Here is a 12,153-nt window from a genome sequence, read left to right on the forward strand (position 1 = left end):
AGGTTATATAGCATTCAGTAGAGTAGAACAAATAAGGTAAAGAAAATTAAGAGTTCACAAATAAGGTATGCAAATCATTCAACCGGTTAATTAAGGCTAAACCCAATCAACTAACACGATAGAATCCGGGAAATATCACTTAGATTAGGGAGAATAAATTAACAGGCAAGATTGAAGTTTAATAAGGTAAACAAATAAATCAGAGACCATCTAGGGGTCAGTTAAAACAATCAAATCCCAGAAATCAGGCTAATAACCTAATTAAGGCAAGTAGTACCGATTATGAGTCACGAATAAGGTAAAATAAGTAAAATCACAGAGAAATACCGATTTCAACAGAAATATAATTTCGATCCCTAATTAGGCAAATTAAAAAAGTTAATCTCTGTTAATTGAAAGGGCCAAAAAATAACGGGCAAATATCAGAACAAATAGTGAAATGATTAGAAACCCTAGGGATTAGAACATAGATATGAAAATCAGTCGAATAAGTAAAGAGAACCAGAGTTAAACACTTAAAAAATTTAGAACTTTTGCAGAAACGTAAAGAGATGAAACCCTAGTTTTAGGGAAAAGCTAAAATCAGTTAATAACAAAAAAATAGAAGATTTTTAAAGAGAAATATCAGATAAACTCAAAATCATCTCAGATCTATAGAGATCTGAACAAACTCGAGTAGAAAGTGGCTAGGGTTTTAAAAAAACGACAGAGGTGAGAAAAAATCCGGTTTGGAACCAGAGGTTTAGGCCATAAACATGAAGATAACAGTAACCACAAACACGGAGGTGAACACAGGCAGGTTCATCGAGAAAATGAAGAGTTGAAGCCAAGTCTGTGTTGAATCTCTTCGAGATTCCATCAAACAACAAAGAAATCGAATAGCCAGTAGAGATAGGAAGCCGGATGGGGCCTAAAATCAAAGGGAGACCCCATGGATTGAAGGGTTTCCGGCGACGGCGGGCTAGGGTTATCTCACGACCCCAAATTGGACCCGGTCGTGATGGCGCCTCTCGTGAAGACAAGGCCAGCCGACACAATTCCCAAATTCAATTCAATATTTTTAATAAGTCAATTTAATACCTTTTCGATTAACCAAATATTGCACAATGCGAGTTTAAATAAACACTGCAGAAGTAATACAACCCGACATCGGGGTGTCACTAGTCATGACCATCTACCAAGGTCTGAATACAACAACAAAATTAAAATGTACTAAGTACAGAAATGAAAATGAGAGGAAGGAAGCGGTGCTGCAAACGTCGTGCAACCACCTTGCTAACTCTGATGACTCCGTGTCAGAGCAACCAACACCCGCTACCGGGTTCCGAAATACCTGAATCTGCACACGAGGTGCAGGGAGTAATGTGAGTACTCCAACCCAGTAAGTAATAAGAGTAAAGAATGACTGAGCAGTAGGAAAACGATGAATCCACATTTATAAGAGGTCAATAAGCACAACAGGCTTCCAAATCAAAATACAAGTCAATCGCCTCATGTAAAATCCAGCTTTTGGGTAAAAAATCTTTTGAAAAATGCTTTCCAACGTTTTCAGTAGGAGTTCAATACCATTTATAATAAAAGAGATGGAAACCACAATCGGCCCCTCGGGCGAAACATGGTTCGTATACAGCCCCTTGGCATAACAGAAAATTCACAGTCCTTTTCATAACTTAAGAACTTCAGTTTAGATGAAAGATTATTTAAAACATTTGTTCAACATTTTCAATAGAGACTCGGTCTAAAGATGAGTGAAAACAGTAATTAAATCACCATGTTCAATGGAAACTCACTTGAAAGAGGAGTGAAAATAGTAAGTTCATAAACTAGCCCCTCAGGCAAGACATCACTCATGTACATGTATATATATATTTAGCCCCTCGGGCAAGCCTCTCAATCACTCGTGACTCAACTCTTACCAATCAGCGCTACACTCTGCACTATGTGAAGATAGGTACCATATAGTAACCGCTGTGGCGCGCAGCCCGATCCATATATCGCTGCGGCGTGTAGCCCGATCCATATATATAGTCGACTGTGCTCACTGGGGGTGTGCAGACTCCAGAGGGGCTCCTACAGCCCAAGCTCTATACCGCTGCGGCGTGCAGCCCGATCCAACATATCGCTGCGGCGTGCAGTATATGTATATATATATATATATATAATATATCTTGCTGCAGCGTGCAGCCCGATCCATAAATATAATCCTCACAACCAGGCCCTCGGCCTCTCTCAGTCATTAACCTCACTATCAGACCCTCGGTCTATCTCAGTCATCAACCTCACAATCAGACCCTCGGTCTATCAGTAAATCAGGGAACTCAGCCCAAACAGTCTTTCATATTTTTAAGAAGTAATGTGATAAAAACCAGATTTAAACAATAAACAGGTAAAATAGGACGAGGTTATGCTTTCAACAAATAGAGTGAGGAAAAATAGTAAAAATGCCCCTAAGGGTCTCAACAGGTCGGCACAAGGCCCCAAACATGGCATACATCCCAAATTATAATATCAATCTCTAAAATATGGAATATCATAAGATTTCAAGTCAAATACGCGACTTAATAGTCGTACGGGACGGACCAAGTCACAATCCCCAACGGTGCACGGCTCCACGCTCGTCATCTAACGTGTGCGTCACCCAAATTAGCACAACGATGTGAAATCCGGGGTTTCAAACCCTCAGGACAGTATTTACAATCATTACTTACCTCGAACCGGTCCAAACTCTAGCCCGCGATGCCTTTGCCCGCACAAATCGACCTTCGGATGCTCCAAATCTAGCCACAATCAGTACATAATCATTAGAATGTGCTAAGGGAATGAAGCCCACTCGAAAATATTCAATTTACATAAAAATTCCCAAAATTTCTCAAACCCGGCCCCCGGGCCCACGTCTCGGAACCCAACAAAAGTCATATCAATAGAATCCTCGTCCTCACACGAGTCTATACATACCAAGAACAACAAAATCGGACCTCAATTGCCCCTTCAAATTCCCAATTTACACTCTCCAATTTCAAGCCCTAATCCCCAATTTTAGGTTTTAATTTCCACATATTTCATGATTAAACCAGTAAATATCAACACAGGATCGAGTATTGAGTTTAAAAATCTTACCTCCAGGTGTTATATCTTGAATCCCTCTTCAAATGCTCTTAGCAAGCTCCAAAGTCGCCCAAAAATGGAGGAACTAAGCCTCAAAATCGCGGAAATGAGTTTTTAAAACATTCTGCCCAGGCCTGAAAATCCTTCTTCGCGAACGCGGTCAAAGCCTCGCGTTCGCGAAGCACAAAAATAAATTTGACCAGAATTTCCTCTTCGCAATCGCGACCTGCCCATCGCGAACGTGATGCTTCCTCAGGCTAAACCTTCGCGATCGCGTTACACCACTCGCGAACGCGATAAATAAAAATGCCTCAAGCCCTGCTAACCAAATTACTCTACGCGAACGCGATGCCCAAACAATCAGCCCTTCGCGAACGCGGAGCCTCCCTCGCGAATGCGAAGGCTAAAATTCCATCCTTCACCTGCTAACCCTTCGCGAACGTGAGGGCCAACTCGCGAACGCGAAGGTCAAATTTTCCTGAAATCCTTCAGCAGTTTTTCTGCAACTTTTCAAAACATGAAATGGCCCGATTGACCACCCGAAACTCACCTGAGGCCCTCGGGACCTCAACCAAATATGCCAACATATCCCATAACATCATTCAAACTTGTTCCAACCTTCGGAACGCTCAAAACAACATTAAAACACCAAATTTGCAACGAATTCAAGCCTAAGAATTCCAAAATCTTCTAGATTACGCTTTTGATCAACAACCCAACCAAACCACGTCCGAATGACCTGAAATTTTGCACAATGGTCACAAATGACACAATGGAACTATTGCAACTTCCGGAATTTAATTCTGACCTCTATATCAAAATCTCCCTATCAACCGGAAAATACCGAAATTTCAATTTCGCCAATTCAAGCCTAAACCTTCCACGGACCTCCAAAATGCATTCCGATCACACTCCTAAGTCCCAAGTCACCTAACGGAGCTAACCAAACCATAAAAATTCTAATCCGAGATCAAATACAAACAAGTCAAATCTTGGTCAAACCTTTCAAATTTCAAGCTTCAGCTGAGAACTGTTCTTTTAAATTCATTCCGATTACCGTGAAAACCGAAACCAATGATTTACATAAGTCATAATACACCACACGAGGCAAGTCATGCCCGAGAACTGGTGAGCGAAGTGTAAAAGCTCAAAACGACCGATCGGGTCGTTACATCCTCCCCCACTTAAACACACGTTCGTCCTCGAACGTGACCAGAGTTGTTCCAGAAGCCAACCAATCGCTGAATAACCTTACCATGCATATACCCGGGGGTGATCCCACGTCACCCTATCTCATATAGGCCCGATAACGCAATGCAACTGAAATTTCACAATCCATCCTAGCCCATTAACCTCAGAACCACATTTTCACTTCTGAAATCATCCGCAAGATCAAAATCTCACACCCACACTCAGAATAAGCCCGAACTAGCTGTAATAACCCATACCTGCAACCTCAGGTGCAATCACATGATATACCACATACCTCAACCATTTGAAGCGATAACTTCTAATCACAGCCGCGGCACACAACAACCGAATACCGGTAGAAAACCTCTTATCAACTAAAGTCTCATTCCAACACTTTTGTATACTACCAATGATAATTAAACCACACAGTAAGCCATAACCATTTCTCAGATCAACCATTCATGAAGCCACTTCTCCTTTGGCAAAGACCATAGCAAATTTCTGAGTCGAACCTCGATATTATCCTTCCAACATACTGGAATCAAATCCGTTTGTATTCATTAGAGATCCCGACGATCTCATCTAATCCAACACAACTACTCTGGTGACATTGACACATCAATACAGACTAAAGCCACGACCTGTGCAATCCGTGCACCAATAAGCCACAATCCAAACTTACTCAAATCATGAAAATGGCTCAAATGAAAACGCTGTACCGCAAGCTCACTAGTACCACCACAACACAAGACTGAGAACCCGTCCATGAAACACATCAAGTCACTGTGCTCAAAATCGACAACCATGTGCAATATGATGTCAAAAACCAAAGCAATCACCATAACCACCGCGAAGCAATTGACATACATTACACATACCTGAAAGGACATAATCGATGCGCCATCCGCCAAGCAATATCCAATACTCCTCCCGCTCGACTCCCACTATGAGACACCAATAGAACCGCACCATATATGCCTATAACCAACAAATCATAGCACCTCGCAACACAGAAAGGTGACTCATAGACCTCCCAGATTACCAATAAGCTCAATAACAATCGAATTAACACATCCCTCAACAATACAATTCGGGGTCAACAAAGCCGCCCCGATGCAGAACACGCATCCATATAAGTCTACTAATGAACCATACACCAACTCTATTCACTCACAACAGATAAATAAGCCTCCGAAGGTTCACAATGATTGAATTATAGCACATACTATCATCTGACTAACTTACCCACATCTTTACCGACCTCAACCACGAGCTAACCTGCTTATGAGAACTTCCAGTCTCCAAGTCCATAAAGCACATGAATTACCATATCTGATCCCAATTTCGCCGCTCAAATATACAACACACCTCTACTGCTCAATCATCCCATGAGAGGTACACCTATAATTCTTCTGTGCCACCTAGCAAACTCGCACATCATCAGTCGATAAGACAAGATGGTGACACAATATCAGTAAAGCATCCATAACTCAAACACATTGCCCTTTCTGAAATGTATACCGTCATCAAGCCACACCAATCAGTAATACCTTTTCCTTAATCATCTGAAACTGCATGTGCTGCCTAAGAATCTTACGACCTTCCTTTCAGAACTGAACTGTGACCTTACCCATGCCAATCTCAAATCTACAGAACATACCACATGTACCATGCCATCCTATGATAAATATGAGAACTTCATAATCCCTTCCGAGCCACAATCAGATATATACTCAACTAGTCAAGAACTTTCCATTTGATCCCATCTAGGAGAAAATCACCACACATCCCATGCTCCTTGTGCCAGCAGAAATTATACATCTCTAACCATGGTAGAAATTATCACGAACTCTACGAATCCCCTTTTTCACAAAACCGAACCATCAGAACTGACTCCTTCTAACTCAACCAAGCTACACAAGCAATCAAAACCTAAGAGTATTACCACGAAACACCTGTGGAAACCCACCGCTTCATAAGCACTCAAGAACCGATAATATCCATTACCATGCCAATCCAGTCTACTACCACGCTATCCCATCTATCCGAGTTTCCTTTTGATTTATCTTCAACTTGGTACTCTTTTTTGATATAACACCATGATTCCTCAACCCGGACTTACCACACGAGACCCGAGCACAAAACCACATCGTCTAAGACTCATAAGCCGCTGAATACTTTCTTAAATGTCCCTAAAAGCACCACCTTCAAAATACTTTACTCTGAAGAGACTTCCTAAGAATCAAAATCCGTTACCTTTACCTTCTTGATACTGATACATAAAATCCCACAATTTATAGAAAATACCACAAGTCTTGGCATCTTCCAATGAAAACTCAGTTTCTAACCACATATGCAACTCTAAAATACCCAATTGTTATATGCAAAATCTTGAACACATTAGAACCATTCTCGCAAGTCATCCACTCTACTCAAGCCGCAATTAGCCCGATCAAAAGAACTGAACAACCTGTGCTTCATTAGCACTTCAGACACTGCAGAATGCAACCTCATCCCAATATAACCAAGCGACTTCCTGTTCTATGCACCGAGCATCTTTTACCAACAACAATTCAAGAAATTCTGAGATTCTCTCACACTTACGAAGCATGACATAACCTTTGTCAAAATTTTCCTTTACTCGAGACATCCTCGGTCTCAATCTCCATAAGCCATAACTGATTCACCAGTACGCCTCAAACTAGAACTAACATAGCACATAACCGTGCAATCGTCTAATCAATGGCAGACTCCCCCACTTGGCTCGAAGCCATGGGCCACAACACACACAATAACTCATAACGCATATACCCTATTGCTGCCATAATACCATAGTGAGATTAAACTCAATCCTTCACAAGCTCGTGAAACACAGGCCATCTGGTACTCTAAATCTTCTGCAAATCTCGCATTCATCCTCGCAACAGTCAAGCCCACTCTCTTAAGCGACCCAAATTTAAATTTCAACACATATTTTTCACTTGTAAATAAGGTCTTCTAACAGACAACATAAGGATCACACAACCTCAGAACACTCCGTAGGAGATAACCCACCTGCTTCGCCTCAAACTAACATTTATGTATGCCTTCCACTGTCATAAACATTACGCAGTCACTTAAACTTCCTGAGTCTGAACTCATACCGCAACATGAAATTTACTTCACTCCCAACTAGGAAACATGAAAAGATTCTTCACGCACCCCTAACTCGGGGCTATACCTCAAATCAAGATGGAAATCAGGCACCTAATATTTCTTCTATCCTCCAGCAAACCCTTTTCGTTGCTTCTAAATCATATGAATACATCTCGCAGTCACATCACCCTCATCACGTACTATCCAGTCATTACTTCCCTTAATAGGGACACAACAGAACACATAGATCCAGAAATACGTGCTCACACAATCAGCACCTCGGTGCTCAAGCTATAGGCAAGGATCCTGCCTCGAGTCCTCCAGACTGGCCCAACATCAGCACATAGAGATCACATCTCGCCCCTCAATCAGGGAATCACAAGCCATCGATGCATATCTGATACTGAGCGCTCATGCGCGCATGCGCGGAATGAATTCAAATAGTTACCTTTCAAGCTGAATCAAGGACGCACGATAAGAATTCAAAAGCGTGAAGTTTTTCCTAAAGGTTCTGCAGCCTTTCGAGGATAAATACAGACGTCTCCGTACCGATCCGCGAGACCTACTAAACCTTCTCATGACTCGTGAGACCCATGTAACCCGGCTCTGATACCAACTTGTCACGACCCCAAACTGGACCCGGTCGTGATGACGTCTTTCGTGAAGACAAGGCCAGCCGACACAATTCCAAATGCAATTCAATGATTTTAATAAGTCAATTTAATGCATTTTCGATTAACCAGATGTTGCACAATGCGAGTTTAAATAAACACTACGGAAGTAATACAACCCGACATCGGGGTGTCACTAGTCATGAGCATCTACCAAGGTCTGAATACAACAACAACAGTAAAATGTACTAAGTACAGAAATGAAAATGAGAGGAAGGAAGCGGTGCTGCGATAGTCGTGCAGCCACCTTGCTAACTCTGATGACTCCGTGTCTGAGCAACCAACACCCGCTACCGGGTTCTGAAATACCTGAATCTGCACACGAGGTGCAAGGAGTAATGTGAGTACTCCAACCCAGTAAGTAATAAGAGTAAATAAAGACTGAGCAGTAGGAAAACAATGAATCCGCATTTATAAGAGCTCAATAAGCACAACAGGCTTCCAAATCAAAATACAAGTCAATCGTCTCATGTAAAATCCAGCTTTTGGGTAAAAAATCATTTGAAAAATGCTTTCCAACGTTTTCAGTAGGAGTTCAATACCATTTATAATAAAAGAGATGGAAACCACAATCGGCCCCTCGGGTGAAACATAGTTCGTATACAGCCCATCGGCATAATAGAAAATTCACAGTCCTTTTCATAACTTAAGAACTTCAGTTTAGATGAAAGATTATTTAAAATATTTGTTCAACATTTTCAATAGAGACTCGGTCTAAAGATGAGTGTAAATAGTAATTAAATCACCATGTTCAATGGAAACTCACTTTAAAGAGGAGTGAAAACAGTAAGTTCATAAACAAGCCCCTCAGGCAAGACATCACTCATGTACATGTAAATATATGTTTAGCCCCTCGGGCAAGCCTCTCAGTCACTTGTGACTCAACTCTTACCAATCAGCGCTCCACTCAGCACTCACACTCAATAGGTACCATATAGTAACCGCTGCGGCGTGCAGCCCGATCTACATATCGCTGCGGCGTGCAGCCCGATCCATATATATAGTCGACTGCGCTCACTGGGGTGTGCAGACTCCGGAGGGGCTCCTTCAACCCAAGCGCTATATCGCTGCGGCGTGCAGCCCGATCCAATAAATATATATTATATCGCTGAGGCATGCAGCCCGATCCACTAAATATATATATATAATATCGTTGCGGCGTGCAGCCCAATCCAATAAATATATACAATATCGCTGCAGCGTGTAGCCCGATCCATATAAGTATCGCTGCGGCGTGCAGCCCGATCCATATAAGTATCGTTGTGGCGTGCAGCCCGATCCATATATATATATATATATATATATATATATATATATATATATATATATATATATATATATATATATATATATATATATAATCCTCACGATTAGGTCCTCAACCTCTCTCAGTCATCAACCTCACAACTAGACCATCGGTCCCTCTCACCCAGATACTCACAACCCGCTCATGTCTACTAAACTTACAATACTCAACCATCCCATTATCNTAAGTCGTTGAAGCTAGAACTTGTGAAATATATAGCGAAAGGCTTGGTAGTAGTGTTGTTGGTTGGTGGACTGTTTTGGGAGGCTCAATATGATTATTATTGATGTTGTTTGGGCTGCTTGGTGATTGTTTTGACTTGTGGGAAGTCATATAAATAGGGTAGGTGCTGTCCGTTTCCTCGTAAAATAGGTTGTGGTAGATACATAATAGTTACGACGCCTAAACCAATCATTACTTACCTCGATCCGGTCCAAACTCTAGGCCGTGATGCCTTTACCCGCACGAATCGACCTTCGGATGATCCAAATCTAGCCACAATCAGTACATAATCATTAGAATTTGCTAAGGGAATGAAGCCCACTCGAAAATATTCAATTTACATCAAAATTCCAAAAATTTCTCAAACCCGGCCTCCCGGGCCCACGTCTCGGAACCCAACAAAAGTCACATCAATAGAATCCTCATCCTCACATGAGTCTATACATACCAAGAACATCAAAATTGGACCTCAATTGCCCCTTCAAATTCCCAATTTACACTCTCCAATTTCAAGCCCTAATCCCCAATTTTAGGCTTTAATTTCCACATATTTCATGATTAAACAAGTAAATATCAACATAGGATCGAGTATTGAGTTCACAAATCTTACCTCCAGGTGTTATATCTTGAATCCCTCTTCAAATCCTCTTAGCAAGCTCCAAAGTCGCCCAAAAATAGAGGAACTAAGCCTCAAAATCGCGGAAATGAGTTTTTAAAACATTCTGCCCAGGCCTGAAAATCCTTCTTCGCGAACGCGGTCAAAGCCTCGCGTTCGCGAAACACAAAAATAAATTTGACCCGAATTTCCTCTTCGCGATCGCGACCTGCCCATCGCGAACGCGATGCTTCCTCAGGCTAAACCTTCGCGATCGCGTTACACCACTCGCGAACGCGATGAATAAAAATGCCTCAAGCCCTGCTGACCAAATTACTCTACGCGAACGCGTAGATTCACTCGCGAACGTGATGCTCAAACAATCAGCCCTTCGCGAACGCGGAGCCTCCCTCGCGAACGCGAAGGCTAAAATTCCAGCCTTCACCTCCTAACCCTTCGCGAACGCGAGGGCCTACTCACGAACGCGAAGGTCAAATTTTCCTGAAATCCTTCAGCAGTTTTTCTGCAACTTTTCAAAACATGAAATGGCCCGATTGACCACCCGAAACTCACCCGAGGCCCTCGGGACCTCAACCAAATATGCCGACATATCCCATAACATCATTCAAACTTGTTCCAACCTTCAGAACGCTCAAAACAACATTAAAACACCAAATTTGCATCGAATTCAAGCCTAAGAATTCCAAAATCTTCTAGATTACGTTTTTGATCAAAAACCCGACCAAACCACGTCCGAATGACCTGAAATTTTGCCCACACGTTACAAATGACACAACGGAACTACTGCAACTTCCGGAATTTTATTCCTACATCTATATCAAAATCTCCCCTATCAACCGGAAAATGCCGAAATTTCAATTTCGTCAATTCAAGCCTAAACCTTCCACGGACCTCCAAAATGCATTCCGATCATGCTCCTAAGTCCCAAATCACCTAACGGAGCTTACCAAACCATAAAAATTCTAATCCAAGATCAAATACAAGCAAGTCAAATCTTGGTCAAACCTTTCAAATTTCAAGCTTCAACTAAGAACTGTTCTTCCAAATTCATTCCGATTACCCTGAAAACCAAAACCAATGATTTACATAAGTAATAATACACCACACGGGGCAAGTCATGCCCGAGAACTGGCGAGCGAAGTGCAAAAGCTCAAAACGACTGGTCGGGTCGTTACAGGTTAGTGGAGAGTTTGAGAGAGAAGAGAGGAGGAGGGATTCAAGGGCGGCGGGGCGGAAGAAATGATTAGGTTTAGGGTCATTTGGTTGAGTATAAAAAGGAAAATTGATCCTGGACCGTTGATCTTCTGAGATCAACGGCCCAGATTAAATTTAGACTGGTCGGGTTAGGAAATCGGGTCATGGGTATGATTTAATTGGGCTGGGGTAGAAAATTGGGCTAAGGTCCAAAAATTAAAAAGAGGCTATATGTTAAATACGCAATTAATTTAATAAAATAATTTTATAAAATAATTTATAAATGATAAAAATGTGATTTGTGCATGAAAATGATTTAAAATAATTACTTAACACTATAAAAATATAAAAGGTCATTTTCTATATAGATAATGTAATTATGCATATGCATGGGCTATTATTGCAAAAATGTGCAATTCTAGTTTAAAAATGCAAATGTAATTACAAAAATGCAATTAAACTATTTAAGTGCTATTTGGGCATAAATATAATATAAGGGATAATTATTGGACATTTGTATAGTAAAAATGCAAAAATAAATTGGTTGAAAGCCTTAAAAATTATAGAAAAAATTATAGAGATGCTTGTGCATGTTTGTAAATGCATGTGCACTATATTTGCATGTTAAAAATATATGAGGGAAAAATTGGGTATCAACAACCGTTACCCAGTATGTGACTCGATTTCTGGACCTAGCTCGCCATGCCATTGTC

This window comes from Nicotiana attenuata, unplaced genomic scaffold (genome assembly GCF_001879085.1).
Source record: "Nicotiana attenuata strain UT unplaced genomic scaffold, NIATTr2, whole genome shotgun sequence".
Classification (NCBI taxonomy): domain Eukaryota; kingdom Viridiplantae; phylum Streptophyta; class Magnoliopsida; order Solanales; family Solanaceae; genus Nicotiana; species Nicotiana attenuata.